The sequence below is a fragment of the Symphalangus syndactylus genome, chromosome X, assembly GCF_028878055.3.
Source record: "Symphalangus syndactylus isolate Jambi chromosome X, NHGRI_mSymSyn1-v2.1_pri, whole genome shotgun sequence".
Taxonomy (NCBI): Eukaryota; Metazoa; Chordata; class Mammalia; order Primates; family Hylobatidae; genus Symphalangus; species Symphalangus syndactylus.
This window is the reverse complement of record NC_072447.2, coordinates 55,708,938-55,735,072: the sequence shown is the minus strand read 5'-3', so window position 1 is coordinate 55,735,072 and position 26,135 is coordinate 55,708,938.

The following is a 26,135-nucleotide window of genomic DNA, read 5'->3' as shown; positions in this document are numbered from 1 at the left end:
ACGAGACTTGCTCCTTCTTGCCTTCCACCATGATCGTGAGGCCTCCCCAGTCATGTGGAACTGTGAGTCCAGTTAAACCTCTTTCTTTTGTAAATTGCCCAGTCTTGGGTATGTCTTTATCAACAGTGTGAAAACAGACTAATACATAGCTAAAGTTGAGTTTGATAACAAAAAATGATATATGTATTTGCACATTTGGGCCATGATATGTGATGTCAACCTGGCTCAATGAACCATTATTACCTTTTCGTCTGTAAGACACACACCATTCCTTCTACCCAAATTCTCCTTCCCCACCCCAAATGGATTGCTATTTATCCTTCAAAGCTCAGCTTCAATGGCCCTTCCTCAAAGAAATATCCACCCCCAGATTCAGTGTGTTCCCTTTCTACCCATTCTTAACACCTTCAGCATGTCCTTTCCAGCATTTACTACAAGTGTAACTGTATAATCATTTAAATCACTCTTTCATGTCTGTCTCCTCTAGAATGCAAGCATCTAAATGGAGACTGTACTTAACTTGTTTACAAATTGTATATTATAAGGGCATAGCACAGTACCTAGTATATAGTAGATGCTCAGTAACCATGTGTTAAATGAATAAATGAATATGGATATTTTGCAATTTCATAATTCCAAATTCATAATCTGGAATTTTTCCTTTTTTTTTTCATTCACACCTTCAATCAGATAGCCAGCTCTGAACCTCAGGGAAGGTATGTGACAAGGCAGAGAGTGGAAAAAGCCTGCAAATCTTCCTGACTTTTGTTTTCTAAAAGCCTAAGTCCTTTGGAAAAGATCTGTAGGTCTATATAGAGTTTCTTGGAGAAACATGTAAAGAAAAGGATTTCCCTCAGACTAGAAAGAGATTTCCTCAAACTGGCAGAAGTAAGGGCTCACGGGACCTTAGAGCAAAGGGATTGGTGCCCTGCTTCTCAGCAATGCCTTTGGGGAGGGAGCAACACCTAAGAGACCAATGGGCACCACATGGTCAAGGTTAGAGTATGTCTCAGTGTGGACCAATCACAGAGCCCCAGATGGACACTTCCACATACACAGTATATTAACTCGAGGTAAGATCCCAGCCATGGGAATTAAATAGGCTTTAGGGAAGGCAAACCGAAAAATGATGAAAGTGGCATTTTAGAAAAATTTACAAAAGGTCATTTTTTGCACACATGGGTTTGTGGACTGACGTTCATTAATGCTACATGCTTGCTTTACCAAAGAGATATTTACATACAGTTTAGCTTTCATGCCATACACAGTTTATTCTAGCCCAATCATTTAAAACTGACCCCCTGCATATGGTGTTGAAAAAACCTTGTATTTACAATCACATTTGTTCCTTACAATAATCCTGTGAGATAGAAAAAGTATGCGTTATTCCCACCACTATCCCATTTTACAGGTGAAAAAAAAACTAATTTGGAGAGGTCAAATGAATGGACAAATGTCACCCAGCTATCCCAGAAGCAGAGTTGATCTTCTGAACCATAATTGCATAAAATTCTTTATGTAATGCCATACTACCTTTATTAATCAAAATGTTGATTTACGAGAACATTCCATCTCCTGACCCTATTAGACAACTGTGAGTTTTCTGTATTTTGGATCAATTTTTCCCAACAAAGTTAATTTGCATTTTCCCACATTCAGTTACAATTTTCAAATATTCTTTATAGAACTGATGTCACATTATTTGTTAATTGTTGCTAAATTATTGAATATACTTGTCTGTTGGTACAACTAAACTTTTTTTCCCTTTTGGATGAGATACATTCTGCTAAAATTACCTGCTGTTGTTTGTGATTCTGGTGGTGATGCTGCCAGCTGGAAAGAGGAACGACAGCTTGAGTGAAATTTTCATGTTTGGTATCTTCAAAGTGAGGCCTGCAATTACTTCTCTCCATTTTAAAATTTAAAACACGGTAGGGCTACTCAAATTGCACAATGCGGTCCTGAGGTGTTCTGATGTTTCCTCAAATTCTAAGACTTGTTTTCTAATCATGACTGTATAAAATCTCTAGGTGTCTCCAGCAGCAAACATGGCTACAAAGGAAGCTCACTTCATGAAATACTGATGGAATAAAAAATATTTTCTTTGGTATTCAGCTATGTTCGTATTACAAGGAGGATAATCCCACATCAGCCCTTTACCTTAAAATTGTATATTGTAATAATAGCATTCCAGAGGCATTTTTCAAAAATAAAAATATGATAGACCACTTCATTTCTTTCTAACATCTTCACATAGATGAACAAAAGAGTGGACAAAGTCTTAACAAAAATGGTTTTATAAACACAAACATTGACCAGTGACTATTTTAACAATATGGTAAAAACAGTATTATAAAAGGTCTGCTTTGTCTGGTTTTCTATTTTCATCCCCAAAGCAAGCATGTGGTTAATGATGAAAACTAGTTTCACTAAAAGTATGACTGCAAAGATAGAAGTGTGATGGTGTGGAGCAGAGAATGCTGGGCTGGGAGAGCTGCCGTGAGGACCGGTTTTGTTGCTGGCTTGTCAGCAAATCATTAACCTCTTTATGTGTATGAGTCTTATTTGTGAAATGAAGATACTACCACCTGTTCTTAGTCAAGTGTAAATGGGTGTTAGGAGGATTAATTGTACAATCCGTTGAGCTCCAAAGGGAACAGTGAGGTACATAGACAACAGTCGAAGTCTATTAACTAGATGCTAATAGACCACTATAGAAGCAGACTGCCTGTGCGTTGACATTTTCATTCTCTTATTTAGGAAAGATAAACCATCAAAAACTAGTTTTTAAAGAATCAATAGCTTTAAGAATAAAGAATAATAAACATAAGCACCATCTATCATTGCCAGATACAGACATCTATGTTAGAAACTCCTAATTAGTTAATCCATCAAGTTAACAACCAGGAGTAAATGTGCCATCTAGACATTTGCTCCCCCTCCCCCCCCTTTTTTTTTTTTGAAACCTCTAGAAGAGATAGAGATTATCCAAGGACACACGCACACCAAATCCTTTTTTAAGTCGTCCAAATAGCTCAGGGCATAAGGTTCTATGTTACCCTGTGGACTCAGAATGCTAAATTATAAATATAAAATTTCATACATTGTGCCCTAAAATGTAATCAATTTTGAAAATTAGACAAAACATATCTGATTATTATATTGCTCTTATTAAATATATGTTTAATGAATAATAATTGTTTTGATTTTCCAGTGCTTAAAAAACCAGACTAAGGCGATAATTTGAAAAGTTAAGAAGTCTTAGCCAGCACGCTTAAAACATTTATAGGATCTATCAGTTTTTTTTTTGAGACGGAGTCTCGCTCTGTCACCCAGGCTGGAGTGCAGTGGCGCAATCTCGGCTCACTGCAAGCTCCGCCTCCCGGGTTCACGCCATTCTCCTGCCTCAGCCTCTCCGAGTAGCTGGGACTACAGGCGCCCGCCACCACGCCTGGCTAATTTTTTTGTATTTTTAGTAGAGACGGGGTTTCACCGTGGTCTCGATCTCCTGACCTCGTGATCCGCCCGCCTCGGCCTCCCAAAGTGCTGGGATTACAAGCGTGAGCCACCGCGCCCGGCCGGATCTATCAGTTTTATCTTTCAGATAATTGTTTCTATATAATAGCTGGTCTTATACCCCTCATAAACTTTCAAATTAAGCTTCTACATACTCTCCTGATTCATAATTTTGTTCTTATGGATACTACTGATATCAGCTGAAGTCAAGTCACCTAATGCCTTTTTCTTAAGAAAACGCACAACTAGCTGCTCATCTTACTTAGAATGAACAATTATGTTTGTAAGAGATAGAAAATACACTAAATAAATGCAATGTGAATAGATAATAAAGAACAATAACAAAATCAGAACATGGAATCCTCAGCCTACTCTTTGACTGAGAGAGGGTTAGTTCTACCGTCCCTGAATAATAGAATGAAACTTACCAAAAATCACGTCAGTGCATTTTAAGTCAGATTTTTGTCATTTGAAACATAGTACAGTTAAGTTACAAATTAATTAAAAATTATGTTAAGAAGAAGAAAAGTAAAAAGAGTTTTCTTAGAAGCAAGCAATGAGCATTTAGTGAATGCAAGGCCCTAAAAATATAAAAGGACTATTATGGTGCCATGCACATTCTTCTGCTTGGGGAAATTGGCTCCTAGAAAGAAGATAATAAGCATTGAATCAAGTGAAACACAAACTAAATGATGCTAATGTCATGTTAAAATATAGCAAATTCTAGTTTTTGTTTTCCATGGCGTCTATTCAATCTCGTCACTGGTTTATCTCACAGACACAGGATTCATATTGTGTATTAGTGTTCTAGTGCTGCACTGCAAATTACCACAGATTTAGTGGTTTCAAACAACACAAATATATTATCTCACAGTTCTGTAGGTTAAAGCCTGGGTACAGTGTACCTGGATTTTTCTGCTTAGTGTCTTACCAGGCTGACATCAAGGAACTGGCCAGGGCTGTGGCTCTCTGGAGCTTGGACTCCTCTTCCAGGATCACTGGTTGTTGGCAGGATTTATTTCCTTGCAGTTATATAATTTAGATCCCTATTTTCTTGCTAACTGTTGGCTGGGGACGGTGCTCAGTTTCTGGAGGTTGCTCGTAGTTCCTTGCCATATAGACCCTAGGTGCTTCACATGGATGTTTGCTTTCTTCTGGGCCAGCCAGTGTCACTCTGCCTTCCTCTTCTGTGACCATCTGGAGAAAACTCTTGGCTCTAAAAGGCTCACTGCATTAGGTCAGCCCCACTAAGGATAATCTCCCTTTCTTACAGTCAACTGTGTCATGTAACATAAAGTAATCATGGAAGTGATATCCCATCACATATATAGCTCGCTCCCACTCTCAAGGGGAGGAGATTATATAAAGGCATGAGCCATTGTGGGTCATCTTAGAGTTCTGCCTATCATACATAGTTTACAAAACATTTCAATGTAGTTGTCATTTCACAATCTCAGAAACCTAATGCCTGTTTTTAAAAATAAGAAAATCAAGATAGGAATAGGACAAAGAGGGGGAGGAACCATCAATTATGGGATTCCTACTGAATTCTAGGACAATACTGGGTGCTTCTTATTTAGTGCCTCTTAATTTCCACAAAGCTTTTGAGATGAGGGCCCTATCCAGCTTTACACATGAGAAAAACTAGGTTTAGAGTAGATGAGTAATTTGCCCAATGTTACAAGGCATGTAAGAAATATAGCTAAGACTTGCACCCAAGTCTTTTGATCCCAATTTCCTTTTTTTCATTTTCTTTTTAAATTGTTATTCATAATGAGAACAAAATATTTTGTGTGATGTGTGCTTGACAAAAAGAAGAAAAGAGTTACTTATGTAAGAGCGTCCTGGGCGTGGCAGTTGAAAAGAATATGGGCAAATGTGCAAGCGTGATTCAGATACAGTGATGTTGCTCAGAAGGAAATATAACACCAGCAAATGGGAATAACTCTGTGAAGGACGATTGGACCACATCTACCCAAATTACAAAAGTATATGACCTTTTTTTTTTTTTTTTTTGAGATGGAGTTTCGCTCTTGTTTCCCTGGCTGGAGTGCAATGGTGCAATTTCGGCTCACTGCAACCTCTGCCTCCCAGGTCCAAGCGATTCTCCTGCCTCGGCCTCCCGAGTAGCTGGAATTACATGCATGCATCACCACGCCTGGCTAATTTTGTTTTTTTTTTTTTAGTAGAGACGGGGTTTCTCCATGTTGGTCAGCCTGGTCTCAAACTCCCAACCTCAGGTGATCCATCCACCTCAGCCTCCCAAAGTGCTGGGATTACAGGTGTGAGCCACCACGCCTGGCCCAACAAAAATATATAGCCTTTAACCTAGCAATTCTACTTCTAAGAATGATTTCCTACTTCTAAAAATAAAGTCTGTGGTAATTTGCAGTGCAGCACTAGAAAACTAATACAAGATATGAATCCTGTGTCTGTGAGATAAACCAGTGATGAGATTGAACAGAGGCCATGGAAAACAAAAACTAGTATTTGCTGTCTTTTAACCTGACACTGGTATCATTTAATTTGTGTTTCTACAGATAGATTTCCTCATGGGAAAAATGAAGCACATACCAAGTTACGCTTTTCAGTACTGTTTGTTAAAAAAAAAAAAAAAAGAATGGGGGCCAAGCATGGTGGCTCACACCTGTAATCCCAGCACTTTGGGAGGCTGAGGAGAGCGGATCACCTGAGGTCAGGAGTTCAAGACCACACTGGCCAACGTGGTGAAACCCCATCTCTACTAAAAATATAAAAAAATTAGTGGGACGTGGTGGTGCATGCCTGTAATCCCAGCTACTTGGAAGGCTAAGGCAGGAGAATCTCTTGAACCCAGGAGGCGGAAGTTGCAGTAAGCTGAGATCACTCCATTGCACTCCAGCCTGGGCAGCAGAGGGAGACTCTGTCTCAGGAAAAAAAAAAAAAAAGAATGGAAACATTTTAATTTTTCATCAGTAAGGGGCTGGTTAAATAAACCATGACACATCCATGCAATAAAGTGCTATAAATCCATAAAAAAGAATGAGGTGGCTCTTTATGCATTAGAATGGGATTATTTCACATTTTTTTAAGTGGAAAAAAGCAAGATAGCAAGATGCAGAACAGTATGCATGGCATGTTACCATTTTTGTAAAAATGGGGGAAGAAACATAGATACATGTTTGTGTGTGTATGTATAAAGTATATATGTGTGTGCATGTGACTTGTGTATGCATAGTATCTCTGGAAATACACACACACACACACACACACACACACACACACAAACTGCTAACATGATCACCTCCAGGCAAGAGAACCGGGTGGGTGAGAATAAGAATTAAAAAGAAACATTTTGCTATGTAGACTGTGTATCTGTTTGACTTCTGATCCATGTGGGTATGAAAATATATATATATAAGTAGGTGGTCTACTTGCATGGTGGAAGAATACAAGGGAAAGGGAAGAAGAGGCTTGAGCCATGGAAGATATTTGTGTATAGAAATTTGTTTATTTGGCAAGGAACATGGAGTTATTTCTGAAATTTTTGTTTGAGGAGCCAGTGTTGAAATTTACGTCACTGCCTATTAAGTCCAAAAAGCTAATAGCAAAGAAAAATAAAGGTGAATAGAAGCCACTAAGAGAAGTTTGAGGCACAGAACATTTAGAATTTAAATAAATGAAGAATGAAGCTATGTAAGAAGTCTAATGGAACCAGGACTGGAAATATGAGAAAATCACTTTAATGAAAGAAGTTACTGCTTTCTGTCCATGCCAAGCAGGTAGAATAGATTCAGTTCATTCTCCTGAAACTTGTCATTTCCTACATAACTTATATCTTTATACTTTTAACTATAACATAGTAAATAACCATCCTCTGTTTTCTTAAAACAACTACAATTGTGGGAGCTGAATCAGGTGTGGATCCTGTCACAGACTTGGTGGCAGAATATGGGACAGAGAAAGAATTTAGATATCAGTCATGATGCTCCACATGGGGTCTGCTTAGTGCCAAGGAAACCAAGTTTATCCTCAAACCTTCAACATAAAAGTTTTCAAAACTTGGGGTTTCCAGACAGCATCTGCATTAAATGCTTCCAGGACTTACACACAGAAACTTCTGCACGTCACAGTCCCTTTGATCCTCTCTCCTCAGAGGCAGCCTGGTGGTATTTAACGCTACGGGGGAAGGGCCAGATGGGGGAGAAACTGTAAGCATAGAGAAAGGAGCAAGCCCAGAAGGTCAGATAGGACACTTCTCTTTCTCCTGTTTGCTCTGTCCTTAAAGGAATTGTTGCTTCCTTTCACAGCCAAAAAACTGGGAGATTCAACTGCAATTGGATTATGCCCTGTGTACCTAGGCTGACACCAGAGAGTATCTAGCAAGCAACATTTCTTGTTCTGTTATGCCTATGCTGTCCTCATAACCCTGCGTTTCCATTTTGCACCAGAACCAAGCCACCCAGTAGACCTTCATGAATCATCGGTGGTTAAGTACCCTCCTCCAGCATTTCCTTAAGAAGCTCTCCCTTTTAAATTTATTTTTCATTTGCAAATAAAAAATTTTCCTGTAGGTGCTATGACAACAGTGTTTAAGGTCTGTTTGCTCCTGAAATTGTATACACCCTTTTCACCTACTCTGTTTCTAAAGACCTCAATTTCTGAAACGTTCTCTTTATTTTTGGCCCTTCTCCCTCACCACCCTCAGGTGGTGGAAATTTAGTAATTAAAATCTGAAAGAAAAAGTCTAATTTGCATTATAGCTTTAAAATGAAATTATTTTGCTGCAGAAAGTGCCACTGCACTGTATCTAAAAATCATGACGTATAATGGAGCCTGTAACGTTTTGTTGGAACAAATTAACTCAACATATTGCCAACTCACAGTTCACAGGACAGTAGTAGCTTTATGGAATTCCATGTTTAATCAATCCACTAGGGACAAAGAAATCTTTTCAGTTTGGTCACTGACTGCTTATATGATGGGTTTAAGTTTGGAGAATCCAAATGAACCCTAAATATTTGCACTCAAATTGCTTGGGCAGAATTAGCAAAAGAAAAGACCATAGCAAAAATCATAGCAGTCACGTAAGGACATAAAGGGTTGTAAAGATTTAAAACGGGAGGCCATGTGTGCCAATTGTTGCATATTTTAAAATCTCAGAGGAAAAAGGGCACAGGCATCTGTCACATCCAGGATGCTAGAGGGAGAAAACACCACATTCAAATGAGAACAACAACCTCTACACTTCAGGGAAAGATTATTTTTGAGCTATGGAAGAATCAACAGCATTATGACTGTTCTCAAAAGTTTCCTTCAATCATTTGAAACTAAAAGCGCCAATGCTTATTATGAACTCTCTGAGTTTGAGAGATATTTTGAAAGTAAGCTCTTAGGAATCAACTCTACTATTGTTTCATGGATTGTAAACGGTAGAGATGATAAAAACAACATATAGGAGTAAGGATTAGTTACAGGACAATTCATCAGGGTAAAATGTAGGTTAGGCATAGGCCTTAATTTGGGGTCCCTCCAAAGTAGTCCCTGAGAAAAGAACTGGAGTACAAGTCATTTATTTGGAAGGCAAATGAAATACCCAAAAGCAGAGTGAAGAAGTAAAACAGGAAACAGAAAGGAGCCAATAAAACTGCCTGTTTTCACGTTGGCAACTTGAATTCAGGTTCACTGAGGAATCCTCGTAGCCAATGGAGCACATACACCTGAGGGTTGTTCCACACAAGGGGCCAGACAGCTGGAGTATTTATACACCAATTCCTGTTATTTATTGAATAAGCAATACTCCCAGGGGAGCATTAATTTTCCTGTACTTCCGGCCTGCTACATGAATGGCAAAGTAGGCCCTGGAGGTCAGAGAAAACTTTCAGGCCAATGCGCTTTAAGGTTGTAAGGGTGAGGGGATTCAGGCAAGGTGCCATTAGCAACCATTACCCTCTCTCATTGTACACTCCAATTTACCACTGAAGTAGTGACTATAACTAAATTTATAAATCTTTAACAATGTGATTGCTGGCCTCCAAGCCCCAGCCTTTTGTACCACGCTGTTACGTGTAGTTCCTAAAACATACTGGTTGAATGAATCAACAAATGATTTATCCCATCCGTTATTATTATTATTGGTGCAATATTTAAACAGCAAAAGCTCATCACACAATTTGAAGATTCTTTCCAAATGTGCTCTCCTCCAAAAATAGCATCTAAAAAACTAAGCAGCACGGCCAAATGTGTGAGGAAATAGCAATTTGCACACTGTTAGTGAGCATGCAAATAGGAGCAAGCTTCTTGGAGGCCAATTTGTCAATATTTATCAAAATGTTAAATGTACATATTTTTGGACCCAACAAATACACTAGTAGGAATTTATTTTACAGACATGCCTGCATAAGGGTACAACAATATATATAAGATTTCTATTGCAACATTCTTTGTAATAGTGACAAACTAGAATATAAGTTAACTATCAACAGTGTAAAGATTACATTATAGTAAACCATAGAATGAAATGCTGTGCATAGCATGTAGGCATTACAAGGAATGAGATATAGCCATATGGGCTGACAGAGAAAAAGTCCAAGATATATTTTTTTTAAAAAACACCAAATTGCAAAACAGTATGTTCAGTATGATCCCATATGTGTAAAACAAAGGGGAGGCTGGATATTCACAACATAGGTATGCTTATTTGTGCAGATAAAATACCTAGAAATCAAACCACTGAGTTTCCAAATCCATGAGACATCATAGAATCTTTTTATTTAATCTGGCCCTTACCCTCCAACTAAATTGATTGGCTATTTTGACAACTATATATATATATATATATACATATATATATATATACTTCGCCCCTAGCAAAAATTCCACAAACTTGACAATAGCATCCTCCAGAGTAGTCACTGTCAGTGCCCTATTCATATCCCATGACCCACCTCAGAGGTGACCTACAGAAAATTCCAGTACAGGCCCTGCTTCCTGCATCTCTTTGCCTGGGGACATTCCCTGGGTACAGGAACCTTCCAGACTTGCAGGAGGTGTGGGCTGGAAGTGCCCCTCATCCAATGAGTGACAGGAGATGGTGGATAAATACCCCAGCTTCCTTGGCTTTCATGGGCAATGTTTTCAAGGTGCATGCTACACAGTCCCTCAGAATGTCCCCAGTAAGATTGAGTCCCAGTTGCCCATAGCAGTAACCTGCTCATCAACACATCCTCTGCTGGCTTTCTCCTTTCCTTGTCTCACTTTCCCCACTCCTTCACTGGGTTTCCTGCAAAATTCTCTGAAACAAAATAATTGTACCTAAATCTTTGTCTTGGAGCCTACTGACCAAATGTTTATCTCAGGATTCTTCTTAGGCTACAACATCACCATGTAACAGGTTAAGAAACTGAGACTCTAAGTGGATAGGTAACGCACACCACACCACATAGCTGCTAGGTTGAACTAAATGAAACAGTTGTTTCTGCAGGTCAAAATGGTCAAGTATCAACAATTTTATCCGATTGAAACTAATAGTAAATATTAGAGTGGAGGTTTGAATCCAGATTAAGAACAAAGCTTGTGGGTTCAAAGTGATTCTAATAGGTGTGGCCCAGGGTTGAATAAACTTTGCTTCAGTAGACAATAAAGGTTTGTTGTACACAGTTTGCATGCTGGTTATGAATATCGGCTTTGGATTGAGTCAGACTTGGGTTCAAATCCTGCCTCTTATTAGTGTGCAATGTTTAGCACATTCCCTAATCCCCCAGAGCTCCCACTTCATCACATATACAATTTAGCTCTCTCATAAATTTCCTGTGAAAACCGTAAGAGATATCATGCAGCAAGTGCCTGGCACATAGTAAGTGTCCAATAAATAAATGGCTACTTGCTCAACATGAAAGAAACAAAAATTGTTTTTCTTTTTTCTTTTTTTAAATTGTTATTTTTATTTTAAGTTCCAGGGTACATGTGCAGGATGTGCAGGTTTGTTACATAGGCAAACATGTGCCATAGTGGTTTGTTGCACTTATCAACCCATCACCTAGGCATTAAACCCATCATGCATTAGTTTTCTTTTGCTTGCAATGGACAGAAACCCAATTCAAACAAGCTTAAGCAGAAAGGGGTTTATATTGGGCCATGGAACCAAACAAAGAACATGGGTAAGCTGGCCTCGGGTGACTGGATGCTGGAACTTTGGACACTCTCTTTCTGCCCATTGCTTCATCTGCTTTGTTTTTTGAAACATTCATCAGGTTTTGGGGCATGGAATTGCAGGCAGGCAGCTGGTAGAAAGAGGACTTACTCCTTTCTCCCAGCTCCAGTTTGAAAAATCCCAAGGAAGGTCTCTGAGAGGTCTGCCTTTGACTCATATGATCTGGACCAATTCTTGTGACCAAAGAAAAGTGTCCAGGTCTAGGTCACTTACCCATTTACTGAGATGGGTAAAGGGGTCTGGCTACCAGCAGAAGTATGGAAGAAGGAGCTCTTGGCAAACAAAAACAAAAACTGTTCCTATCAATTTTAGCAGTCACTAACATAGACAGAAACAGGGTTTGTTTGTTTTTAAATTAATTGGTTTTTATTTTTAGAACAGTTAAAGGAAAATTGAGCAGAAAGTACAGAGAGATACTATATACTCCCTCTCTTCCCCTTCCATTTCCCCTATCTTGCATTAGTGTGGTACGTTTGTTGCAACTGATGAATCAATATTGGTACATTATTATTTACTAAAGTCCATGGTTTACATTAGGGTTCACTCGTGGTTTTGTATATTCTATGGGTTTTGCCAAATGTATAATGGCTGTATCCACCATTACAGGATCATACAGAATAGTTTCACTGCCCTAAAAATCCTCTGTGCCCACCAATCATCTTTTCCTTCCCTCCTCCCATCCCTGAAACCATTGATCTTTTTACTCTCTCTACAGTGTTGACTGAAACATTGTTTTGAACAAACACTCGTAAAGGATTTGAAAATGATAACATTTTGCTTTATCAAAATTTCTATTGTTTTCAAAGGAAGAAACGGAGATTATTTTACAAACTGATAAACTTGCTTTTTTGAATAGACAACCTATGTGTCAGATCCTGTTGTGTTCTCACAAATTTAGTCTTACCCCAATTTGCCTCTTCTTACTCTTGTGCACTTTAATACCCCTCTCCCTCTACTTCTGGTATCTTTTAAGCTGCAAACACATGACATTTGGATTAATTTACTGTCTATTAATTGGAAATCAAACCTGCTGTACTTGGTATGATGTTAAATTATTGGGTAGGTAAATTTTTGTGGCTTTAAGAGAGGTGTCTTCAGGAGGGTGGTTGTAGGGATGTTGTTTGGCACTTGCTTTGTTTTCTTTTGATTTTCCCTTCAATTTTATTCCCTAACCTAAATGCCATGGGAACTGATACAGCAGCTGTAACGTCACTCACAGCCTCTTGACATTGCTCACAACTTGTTTATTTCTTTTCTTCATTGCTTCCTTCAGATCCTCCAACCTGATTTCTCTTCTAAAGCATCTTTTTCAAAAACAAACAAACAAACAAAAATGTATTACAAAGAAAACCCACAGCTAAGAATTCATGCTGCATTCTTCATATTAAAAAAGCACTTTGGGGATCGCCTTCATTTCTACCAACAAATAAACGTTTTCCCAAGGCTTAAGCAAAGGCACTGCTTTAATAGTCTATAAAGAGACTGGCAAAGTCTGATACTATATTAAAACGCTGATGTTATCATGTTAAAATTATACAGATAACACATAAAGATTATATTGGCTGAATAATTTGTTTAAAGATACTTCAGTACCACTTTATTACATTTTTCTTTATTGGTTGTATGTTTAACAATGTTAAAAATCTTCACAGTGATTTTCGTCATATGATGCTCTGTGATAGGGGGAGAGAAAATCAAGAAAAATACTGTCTTAAGTCCATAGTAAACCGTTCAGTACAACCAGCATTTACTGGGTGTGTACTGTGGCCTTAACAAGGTTTGGTTGTTAGTGATCAACACCTGTGAAAGGAACATGGGGAGAGTGGGATTGAGCCGAGAGAGAAGTTGAAGTGCAATCCAAGTCTGACAGTCTCTCTCAACCCAGCAGAGAGCTCTGGAGCAAGAATTGTTCATTGAAGTTGTTCCAAAGCTGAACTGGGTGAGGCTGAACCCCAGCAGCTTGATCAGTCATTGATTGTGGGCTGCCTAGGAAGGGACCTAGGGCAAGGGAATGCCACAGCAGAAACAGACCCTGAAAGGGCTAGCCACCCTCCCTACAACTGGACAGCAAGTCCTCCCTCAAAGGAGGATCTGGGCAGTGCATCGCTGTGTCTGCCATAGTCTGGTGGGAAGGACATAACCCAAATGTAATTCTAATCACAATATGGGGAAAGCTATGACAGAGTGTGTGTAGGTTGCTATAGAAATACAGAGCAGAGTCTGGGCCAGAGAGGGGATCAAAAAATGGCTTCTAGGCTGGGCGCAGTGGCTCACGCCTGTAATCCCAGCACTTTGGGAGGCCGAGGCAGGCAGATCACGAGGTCAGGAGATCGAGACCATCCTGGCTAACACGGTGAAACCCCGTCTCCACTAAAAATACAAAAAAATTAGCCGGGCGTGATGGCGGGCGCCTGTAATCCCAGCTACTCAGGAGGCTGAGGCAAGAGAATGGCGTGAACCCGGGAGGCGGAGCTTTCAGTGAGCAGAGATTGCGCCGTTGCACTCCAGCCTGGGCGACAGAGCCAGACTCATCTCAAAAACAAACAAAACAAAACAAAACAAAAAGGCTTCTAGAGAGAGGTGACCCCTCAGCTAAAAAGTAGCCAGGGCTGAAGAAGTGGAGGAAGATTTGTATTTTCACAGCACATTTGATCTGAGACTCTCTAAGCATTGGCTTCATTTGGTTCCTCCCTGGGTTGGGACTTTGAAGAATTTAATTATTTCCCTTTCACAGCAGGATGAAATAAGCTATTCAAAGTCATTTAAACACAGGGCCAGAAAGAAACTTCAGCAGTCTTAGGGGCTCATATTTTAACCACTAACTTGATGGCCAAGTTATTTGTTAGTTGAAGAAAATATTCCAATCTGCTAATGGCAGGCTTGGTAGGAGTTAATACCCTGAGGTTGAGTCTAGTTATTGAAGGTTGAGCACCCATTTGTTTGTTGCATAATATGAAATATCTAGCTCTGGGGAAAGGTAACTAATTGAATGTTTCACATTTTTTTTGTTTTTTTTTTTTGTTTTGTTGTTGTTGTTGTTGTTTTTCAAGACAGAGTCTCACTCTGTCACCCAGGCTGGAGTGCAGTGGTGCAATCTCGGCTCACTGCAACCTCCGCCTCCTGGGTTCAAGCAATTCTCCTGCCTCAGCCTCCCAAGTAACTGGGACTACAGGTGCGTGCCACCACGCCCGGCTAATTTTTTGTATTTTTAGTGGAGACGGGGTTTCACCATGTTAGCCAGGATGGTGTCGATCTCCTGACCTCGTAATCCACCCACCTGGGCCTCCCAAAGTGCTGGGATTACAGGCGTGAGCCACTGCGCTCGGCCCCGAATGTTTCACATTTTTTATGAATTTTGGTGTCAGGTAGACACAGCCAAACTAGTAATTATTATCAAAACAGTACAAAGAAGAGGAAAATACCAAAAATTAGCAAAGGTAGTTATCACCACAGGTAAAGTTTGTTTCTCATCACTGAAATTTGCAAAACTTAGTTCCAGCTCTCAGATTTTGCCTAACATAATGAATAAAACATTGTATCTATGTGTGACAATAAATATAACCAGGGCTGGTTTCTTGGGCAGACCACCTATGCAGTCGAACAAGACCCTGCAATTAGAAGGGGCCTGCACTTCATTTAATGCTCTGCTGTTGCTGACTTGAAATTCTTAATAATTTTTTAACAAGGTTTCATTTTACACTGGACCCCACAAATTATGTGGTCAGTCCTGATTATAAACAATTGCTTCAACTATGAAGCGGGTCTGTTTTCTGGGTCTATGCAAAACCTAGTGTTAATTGTTTTTAGGAAATTTGAATTTTAAGATCTGGAAACTGAAAATGTTTTGTGTTTTTATTTTGTATTTTTTAAATTAGGTAACTATGTTTATTGTAGAATATTTGGCAAGTACATAAAGCATAAACAAAATCACCCAGAAATATACCTTCCTCGCGCCCCCTCTGTGACTGCAAAGATATTATTAATCGTTTCATTGAGTAATCTTTGATTGTTTCCTGCAACATTTAAAACGTTACTAGAGAAGTATGTCTTGTACCAGGTTCCAAAACTAAAGGGGATGGGGAAAGGAAGACCCATACGAATTCTAATTAGCCAGGGTGCAGTGGCAGATGCCTGAAGTCCTCAGCAGACTCAGGTGGGAAGATCATTTGAGCCCAGCAGTTCGAGGTTACAGTGAGCTAGGATCATCCCACTGCACTACAGCCTGGGCAATGGAGGTAGACCTTGTCTCTCTCTCTCTCTCTGTAAAATTAGAAAAAAAAATGCTGAGATGATTAGGGTGGTGAGAACTTGAAGATGAGATATGTATTAAAACCCAGAGCTCATCTCCCATCCTTAGCGCTCCCTGCCAAGAATAAGCACAGTGGGGAGGTTTCAGAGGGAATGAACATATTAGCAGTGTCTTGTTCACCACTGCACCTCCAAATCTAGCACTATACTCAGAAAATATTTGTTCAATTGCCATTGAATTGAAGGAAGATTTTGATACATGGAGAGGTAGTAGCAGAACACTTATGCAATAGGAGCAAATGAGGTGAATTTGGGAAAATGATGTATGTTTAGAATAGACAAATAGGAATGAAGCTGGGGTAAGTCAAATAATGCCTTCTCCCCACCAAGATGTCCACGTCCTTATCCCAGGAACCTGTGAAGATGTTACCTTATGTGGCAAAAGGGACTTTGCCGATGTGATTAAGGTAAAGATCTTGAGATGGGGAGACTATCCTGGATTATCTGGGTGGGCCCCATGTAATCACAAGGGGTTTATAAGGGGGAGGCAGGAGGGTCACAGACACAGAAGACAATATGCAATGTGATAATGAAAGGAGAGACAGAGAAACAGAGAGACAGGGAGGGAAAGAAGATGCTACACTGTTGGCTTTCAAGATAGAGCACAGGGCCATGAGCAAACAATGCAGAAGTCAAGGAAACAGATTGTTCCCTAGAACCTCCAAAAGTAGCACCTCCTTGCCAACTCATTTGAGGACTTCTGACCTCCAGAACTGCTACAGAAAAAAAGAAGTATGTTGTTTTAAGACACTAAATTTGTGGTAATTTGTTACCACAGCAATAGGAAACCATTACAGAAGCTAAAGGTTAACTCAAGGAAATGGAACAGATAATTCTGGAAAGATCAAGTTTTCAAGCAAATGAACATTTTTTATTCATCGTATAATGGCAAGCTAGTCTTAATCTCCACAGAAATCAGGAAGAGGCATAGATTTGTAACATCATTAGGCATTTTAATTCACCAAAGAAAATTGCGATGTCTTCTTCAGAAGGAGCTTAAACACTGGGGGAGTTTAATTTACCACTGTGGTATGGTTTAGGTCAATCCAGCCGAAAGCAAAATCAACACCAAACATTTATGAGTTGCGCAGATCGCAAGCAACCTTGAAATAGATTTGCTTATATTTCTCTGTGATTAGAAAGAGTTTAGGAGCAAAGCCCAGGGGATGCTACCAGGGAATATGTGTTAGAAAAGCAGGTAGAATAATTGGAGAAAGTGTTTGCCTATAATTTGGATCTAAAGTTATATGACTCACTTTCCTGTTAAGATATTCAACAACAGATTTATGGAAGGAGAAGACAAGCAAACTAAAAAGGAAAAAAAGGGAGGGTGAAGTGGAATTCCCAAATACAACTTTTCCATCACTGTCGTCTCCCTTTTGCTATTAGAATCTTGCTGCTTTTGAAAATCATGATTCCTGTGAATGACAATGAACACAAATATTATTATTCTCAGCTAATTGTCCATGGCATCTATTTCGTTAGTAATAAAAACAAAAGTACTATTACTTTAATATTTTTATGTCTATAAATAATGTTTTTTATGATCAGCAAATCTGCTAACTTAACCTCCTAGCTACATCTCTAATCTGTTCATTTCCCTTCATACCCTGCCACCACCTACATCACTGAAGGTACCAAGAGGAAACATGTGACACACTCAAATTAGGAGAATTGGAAAAAGGTTTATTTACAAAAGTGTGAGTGTAGAGAAACCACACCAAATAGAAAATATAGAAACCCTTGGCAACAAGAGCAAAGCTTTTACCACCCCCAGTCCTGAAGGGACCAGAGGAGGGAGCAGTTACTAGAGCCTGGAAAGAGAGTCGTGTGCAGAAGGTAAATTTGAGAGGAATACATCTCTTGTTGAAGGACACAGCCAGCCAGAGTCAGCCCAGGAGGAAAGGAACTGGGGAAATAAATACCCTGACCTCATTCTCTCCTACAGGGGCTTCCCATTGGCCAAACTCAGCCAGAAGCCAGAGGGCACAGAATGCTGTTTCTGTAGTTCATACAGTTCAGCTTCCCAGGGCATAAAGCAGGATGAAGAAGGTGGAGAGCAAAACTGGGGGAGGCGGGATGGAGAACGTCCAGCACAGTCCCCTCATACCATCGATCACCATCCCTCCACCACACGAAAGCCTAAATGGTTTCTCACCATCCACTCTGGCTCCCCTCCAGTATGTGCTCCAAACTGCAGCTTAAGTGATCTTTCCAATATGCAAATCTCATTATGGTAAATCCCTGTTTAAAACCTATCAATGGCTTCTCCAAAAGGATCAAAATCCTCACTATATCCCCAATCTCATCTTGGGTCAATTTTCTCCTCACTCCCATTGTTCCTGCCACCACAGGCCTTCTTTCAGTTCCTACAACATGCCTTGCATCTTCCAACCCCAGGGCCTTTGTACATGCTATTTTTTTCTGTCTGGACTTCCTCACTCCCCACCCAACCCTTGGCCTAGTCCACACCTCCTCTAGGGAAGGCTTACCTGACCTCCCACTGTCACACCCCCAGTTCTAGGTTAAGCTTCCATTTTATACACAATGGTGTCTTTCCTGAGTGTACTTCTCTTAGGTTGTAATTCTTTATCTATTTGGTGTGATCCGTTGATGAAGTTATCTTCCTCTGTTTTGTTATCCAATGTGTATCCTGTGCTGAGCACTGTGCTAGGAACTTAGTAGGCACTAAAGAAAAAAAAAAAAACAATGAAAGACATATTAAATAAATTATGTAAATGTAAAAAAGTCTAATATTAGTAAATTACCTTGAAATTGAATTAATTTTTTTGAATTCAAGCAGAAGCTAAAGTGGATATGGGAAAGAAAATTCGCTTTAAAATCCAGTTATAGAGGAACCTGCTAAAGAAAGCAGTTTTTTCCTTGCCAAAATGTGTTCCATCCCTTCATTTCTGAGAGCTATGATGCCTTCCATCATTCTCCTGCAACCATTTTCTCCAGCACAGCCTCAGCGCCTGGTCTCCCAGAGGAGGCAATGCTTCCCACAAGTGCCTGGTAAGGTACAATAAAACTGCCTCCGTGTTCTAGACATAAATGATGACTTAACCAGGAGCCTCTCCCTGCCTCCCTCCTCTGCATTTGTCCTACCTCTTAGGTCATGAAGGAGAAGAATTCATGACTCAGGAAATTTCAACTTATAGACCAGCTGCAGTATTTATTCCTCTCAATCTAAAGGCTGATATAAAAAGAGATCATAGTACTTGGTGGTATAATTCTTTGTATGTATGTTGATATGTAATGAATTTTAATGGTGGGTTTTATGACTTCCAATAACCCCAGGCTTAAAAAAATGACTCCCTATGTCTTAGAAGTCTGTAAAAGTCTGTAAATTCTAAACATTCCAGTTTAGTAGATTTTTCCACAAGCCTAGTACTAACTTAGTTTCTTGGGTTTTTTTGTTGTTGTTTTTTGGGTTTTGTTTTGTTTTGTTTTTTTTTAGACAGTCTCATGCTGTCGACCAGGCTGGAGTGCAGTGGCACGATCTTGGCTCACTGCAGCCTCTGCCTCCTGGGTTCAAGCGATTCTCCTGCCTCAGCCTGGGCAGGAGGGATTACAGGTGCCCACCACCACACCCAGCTAATTTTTGTATTTTTGGTAGAGCTGTAGTTTCGCTATGTTGGCCAGGCTGGTCTCAAGCTCCTGACCTCAGGTGATCCGCCCACCTCGGCTTCCCAAAGTGCTGGGATTACAGGTGTGAGCCACCGCACCCAGGCCAACTTAGTTTCCTTAATTGAAGTATTTATAAGGCAATGGGCATCATGTACTTTGGCTGGAGAGCCTCAACTTACTATTCCAAGTACTCTATATGATCTTTCATGTGATAAATCTGCTCAAATGATGCCTTATCTCCTGAAAACATTTATTCCAAACCATTGTGGATTCTAGCATTCTTTTTAACATTTCTTACATTGCTTTCAGAAAAAGCAATTGTAAGGAAAATAGCTCACAGGCTAAGGGGAGGACAGTTTGCCCAGGTTTTTCTTCTTATTGAAAAGCATCACATTTGACAGAGAAGCTGTGTTATCAACACACCCAGATTCTTCTTCCAGCCATTTTTATATCCTCAAGTTCATGGCCCTAAAGAATTTCTAGAGACTTAGGCCTTCTGGGAATGAAGCTCTAACCTGCGTGTGCAATTGTGAACTCCATCTACCACCTCCATGTTACCCCAGTATTTGTGAGCTTATAGAGGAATGGCAGGACTATGTTCCTTCACTTGACCCAAGTTCTATCCCTGTTTGGTCCCACTTAAGCCAGTAGCAGGTCCATCTCTCCCCAACTCCATGCTTGACACCCACTGCCTGATCCCAGGCTGCCTGACAGTATTTCTCCTTTGGCCTAAAGCACAGCATCCATCAACCTTGCTCTGCTCAACAATTTTGTATGAATGGCTTTTTCTTTTTTTTTCTTTTTTTTTTTTGAGATGGAGTTTTGCTCTTGTTGCCCAAGCTGGAGTGCAATGGCAGGATCTTGGCTCACTGCAACCTCTGCCTCCCGGGTTCAAGCGATTCTCCCACCTCAGCCTCCCGGGATTACAGGCGCACGCCACCACGCCCGGCTAATTTTTTGTATTTTTAGTAGAGATGGGATTTCACCATGTTGGCCAGGCTGGTCTCGAACTCCTGACCTCAGGTGATTTGCCCACCTCAACCTCCCAAAGTGCTGGGATTACAGGTGTAAGCCACCGTGCCCGGGTGTGAATGGCTTTCTTCAATGTCACAGTAGCTTCAGTCTGAAGTGCTTCAGTAGCTCCAACAGGTCATAACCCCAACACAGTCCCCATGATTATCCAGCCAGGGCATCTGCCATTTTTTTCTCCTTTCCCTGGGAGAACCGCTGTCCAGCTCACACCCACCAACTACCTTATTTAAGTGAAAGCAATCTGTGATTTAACCTGAACTCTGGCATGTAATCAAGGGCTTTGTCCTAGGAAGTCATGCCCTCAGTTGCCACTCTGCTCTGCCAACAACAGGCTTTTAAGGCAGCTACTCTACTTTAAAAAAAAAAATCTAGGCTCTACCTCCACCAGGGTTTAAAAGTGTTATATCTTTGGTGCAAAAGGAAAGAAAGTTATTGGAATAAAAACGAAGAAAACCCAAAACTGTTATCCTGATTCCACACGTAGATGCATTTCTCATTGGCGGGGTGGGTAGAGGGACTGTCGTTATTACTAGAAATAAGCCCTTTATGAGCACCCTTGATATCCACTGGTACCCATACTCTAAACTTGTTGCTCTGTGATCTCTTTAATGGCAGTGATTCAACCCAACAAGAGGTGGTTTTGTTCATTCATTTGAAGACCTGGTTATCTAAGCTGGGTAACAGTTTAGAGCATGAAACGTTAAGCACAGGAAATGGGCTCAAATTTTATCTCTACCCATGACTAATCGTGTCACCTTGAGCAAGTGACTTGGCCTTTCTAAAACTGAGTTTGTTCTATAAAATGAACACAATAAAAAGCTCTCTCACAGAGTTGTTTAAAAGATCAAAGGAGATAAATGTTTTAATTTTACATTTTAAATTTTTAAAAAGCTTTTAATTGCAATAAAACACATTTAAAATTTACCATCTTGTTTTTTTTGTTTTGTTTTTTTTTTTTGAGACAGAGTGTTGCTCTGTCACTCTGGCTGGAGTGCAGAGGCAAAAATCATGGTTCACCACAGCCTTGAACTCCTGGGCTCAGGTGATCCTCCCACTTCAGCCTCCCAAGTAGCTAGGATTACAGGTGCACACCACCGCACTGGGCTAATTTTTGTATTTTTTGTAAAGACAAGGTCTTACTGTGTCAACCAGGCTGATCTCCAACTCCTGGCCTCAAATGATTCTCCCACCTCAGCCTCTCAAAGTGCTAGGATTATAGGCATGAGCCAGTGCACTCGGTCATCTTAACTATTTTGAATGTACAGTTCAGTACTGTTACTTATATTCACATTTTGCACCTAATCTCCAGAGCGTTTTTAGTTTGCAAAATTGAAACTGTATACTCATTAAACAACTTCTCCTTTTTCCATCCCCCTAGTTTCTGTCAACCACCACCCTACTTTCTGTTTCTGTGAGTTTGATTTCTCTTGATGCCTCATATAAAGGAAACCATACAGTGTTTGCCTTTTTGTGACTAGCCTCTTTCATTTACCATAATATCCTCAAGATTCATCCATGTCTTAGCATGTGTCAGAATGTCCTTCCTTTTTAAGGCCGAATAATATTTCACTGGATGTGTATACCACATTTTGTTTAACCATTCATCTGTCAATGGCCATTTGGGTTGCTTACACTTTTTGGCTATAGTGAATAATGCTGCTGTGAACATCTGCATACAAATATCTCTTTGAGATCCTGATTTCAATTCTTTTAGATGCATACCCAGACGTGGTTACTGCTGGATCATATGGTAATTCTGTTTTTAACTTTTTGAGGCACCCACCATACTGTTTTCCGTAGCAATTGCACCATTTTACATCCCCACCAACAGTGCACAAGTGTTCCAATTTCTCCACATCCTCACCACACATTATTTTCTGGTTTTTTTTTTGTTGTTGTTTTTTGGTTTTTGGTTTTTGGTTTTTTTGGAGAGCAGCCATCCGATAAGCATAAGGTGTTATCTTATTGTGGTTTTTATTTACATTATGAGCATTTTGGCCATTTGTGTATCTTCTTTGGAGAAATGAATATTCAAATCCACTTTTGATTGGATTATTTGGCATTTTGTGGTTGAGTTGTAGTTCCTTGTATATTCTGGATATTAACCACTTATCGGATATGTGATTTGCAAATATTTTCTCCCACTCTGTAGGTTGCCTTTTCACTGTTTTGATTGCACAGAAATTTCACTCTTTTGATGCACAGAAGTTTTACTTTCGATGCAGTCCAATTTATCTGTTTTTGCTTTTGTTGCCTGTGCTTTTGGTGTCCTATTCAAGAGATCATTAAGAAATCTAATATCATGAAACTTTCCTCTATGTTTCCTTCTAAGAGTTTTATAGTTTTAGGTCTTAGATTTAGTTCTTTGATCCATTTTGAATTAATTTTTGAGTATGGTATAAGGTAAGGCTGGCTCCAACTTCATTAGTTTTCCCAATACCATTTGTTGGAAAGACTATCTTTCCACCTTGTGAATGGTCTTGGCACTCTTCCCAAAATAATTATACATTTATTTTTATGATTATTTGATTCATGTCTGCCTCCCTCACTGAGCTATAAGCTCCAGGAGGGCAAGAATCTTGTTGATTTTACTCACTTTTGTACCTTTAGTCTCTAGTACATAATAAAGTCTCAATAAAGTTTTATTGAATGAGCCAATAAATGCTTGAAAAACACTTAGCACAGTGCCTGCCACTAAATAAAACTTCAATAGACAGGAATGATTATTGTCATTGCTGTTGTTATTCAACCTATTCTACCTTTTGCCTGGGGCATACATTGCTTAATATGAAGAAAGTGAAGATAAGACTTATTGCCTCAGAGAAATACACAAAAGCCAAAGGCAGAGTGTACAATGATTCAGCCTTTGAGATATGGCAGATTTGGTTCAAACATTGGTCCTGTCTCTTTCTTGTTGTGTGATCCTTGGCATATTAATCAACCTCTCTCCAAGTCTCAGTTTCCTCATCTGTAAAATGAAGGTGATAATATTTATCTTATAAGTTTGTTGTATGGGTTGAATGAAACATGCGTAATGTCTTTGCATAGTGTCTGGCATTTATAATAAGCCTCCAATAAATGGTCCTTCTGTTATTTCTTTACGGATCATTAGAATCTCTATCTTTTCCCCTTAGACAATTTAAAAGCGATGGCAAAGGTAAATAAGCCTGAATGGAAAATATTTGATTAGGACACTTAAGGTAGAATATTACTAAAGAGTTCCTAACAGCCCTGGAAATTAGTACAAACAGCCTACGTATTTTTTCTCTTGACCAAAATGGAAAACATCTCATTAGTGCAGATCCTGACATAGGTTACCTCTGTAAGAATAAAGATTTTTCAGGAAGAGCACCTCCATTTTTAAGAAGATATCATTTTATGAGAAAGTATGTTAAGAAGGAAATATCTCCTTAAGAGTTTTATAGACTCAAACTGCCAGAAAGACCCCCAGAAAGGATCTGCTTCACCGAAGCCCCAAGGAGAATAAATGATTAAACCTTCCAGTATTGATAGGCTTGTATCTCATATTGGTGACTTATTAATTACTTGACCTTTTCCACAGTGCACTTAGCATAGTAAATCATACTCATTTCTATTGGGACTTGGGTGACTTACATGACTCTTTGCAACTTAACCAGGGCTGGGATCAATATAAGTCACCCAGTGAACATACTGTAGCTGATTGTGTGTTTTTACCATGTGGTGTGACAGTTTCATGGCAGCTTGGAAAGAAAGCACCAAGAAATACGGATAAAAGAATTTAAGCGAGAGATTTAATTTCTCACGTTTACCTTTGAAATCTTTCATAGCTAAAAACAGAAGGAAAAATTCCAGTGATGTGTGAAATTTTGTTTTTCTACATAAAAGATAGCTAGTAGAACTATTTTCAATTAGTAGAAATAAGTCCTGTGCCCCCTTTTCTGTCCCTGTTCTCTTTGATACCTTTTCAGCTCTAATATTGTTGACTCTCTCCTCTTCTGAGAAAATCTTGTTTCTTCTGTTAGGCGTTTTCTCCCCAAGAATTGAACCACTTTGTTTCTGTTGACTTCTCATTCTTTTTCCTAACTATGTATAATTCTCTAATTCAATAAATATATAGTAATTTATTTCTTTACCAAATATATATGGAGTACCCACTATGCTTCAGACACTTTCTAGGAGTTGGTCGTGAAGAGAAAAAAAAGGATATAAACAAAATGAATAAAAGGGAATTCCAAGAAGTGATAAGGGATATGAAGCCATTCAGTCATTCCACATTCAACAAATGCCTTTAGAATGCTTACTACACATCAGGCATTGTTCTAGATGCTGAGAATTCTCTCTCATGGACGTGAATTGAGCCTCCCCAGGGTGAGTAGGATAGGACAAGCAGTTGGAGGGAGGGGCCCAGTTAGTAAAGTGGAGTGACATTTTAGTATGGGTTGATGGGGAAGTGGATTGGGGTGGGGACTGAAGAAAGGGGAAAGAAAGGAGGATCTAAATGAAATTTTGAAATAAAAAATTGACAGGGTGTGGTGACTAGCTGAAATGTGGAAAAAAATAGAGTGCTAAGAAAAAGCCAATACCAGTGTTTGGAGGACTAGGAGAATAGGGAGCCTTCCTACCATTCATTCTGCCCTTCTCCTGCTGAAAGTGTCTTGATTTTCCTTTGTGGATTTTTCCTATCGCCATTCACACCCCCAGCTTAATAACTTAACCCTGATTGGTTAAGTTATTTAGTGATTCTCATTCCCCAGCTACATTGATTGGTTCAGGGATAATCATGTGCCCCACTATCAAGCCGATGAAAGAGAGTGAATCATAGAACATGGGCAGGATCTATTGGATAAGACTCCTTTTCTCTTGTCCTAGATGTATAAGGGGATGAAGTCTGAAACAGTGGCAGCTGGTTTGCTACATCAAAGGGAGAGCCTGGAGCTCTGGGTGCTACGTTGTTGCACCTAAGTAAGGATAAAGCCAATACCACAGAATGCATAATGTTGAGACTGGGAGAAAGTGGATCTTCAGTGATATTATTTGAGTCCTTGATCAAGCCTCACCTGAAGCTAGCCTACATCTCAATTTTCAATAAGCCAATAGATTATTTGCATTTTTAAGCTTGTTTAAGTTTTCTGCCACTTGCAACTCAAAGAATCTGACACTGTGCTGTTTCCAAATGCAATATTATTTCCACTGTCAAAGTTTCCAGTGACTTGTTCATTGATATTAAAGAAAGAAGGGCAAAATGAATCATTTTTATTTAGATGGTACTAGTACAATTTGTTACATAGATACATCGCGTAGTGGCAGTGGGGAAGTCTGGGCTTTTAACATAACCATCACCTGAGTAATGTACATTGTACTCATTAAGTAATTTCTCTTCCCTGACCCCCTCCCACCTTTCTGAGTCTCCAATGTCTATTATTCTATACACCATGTCCATGTGCACACATTATTTAGCTCTGACTTACAAGTGAGA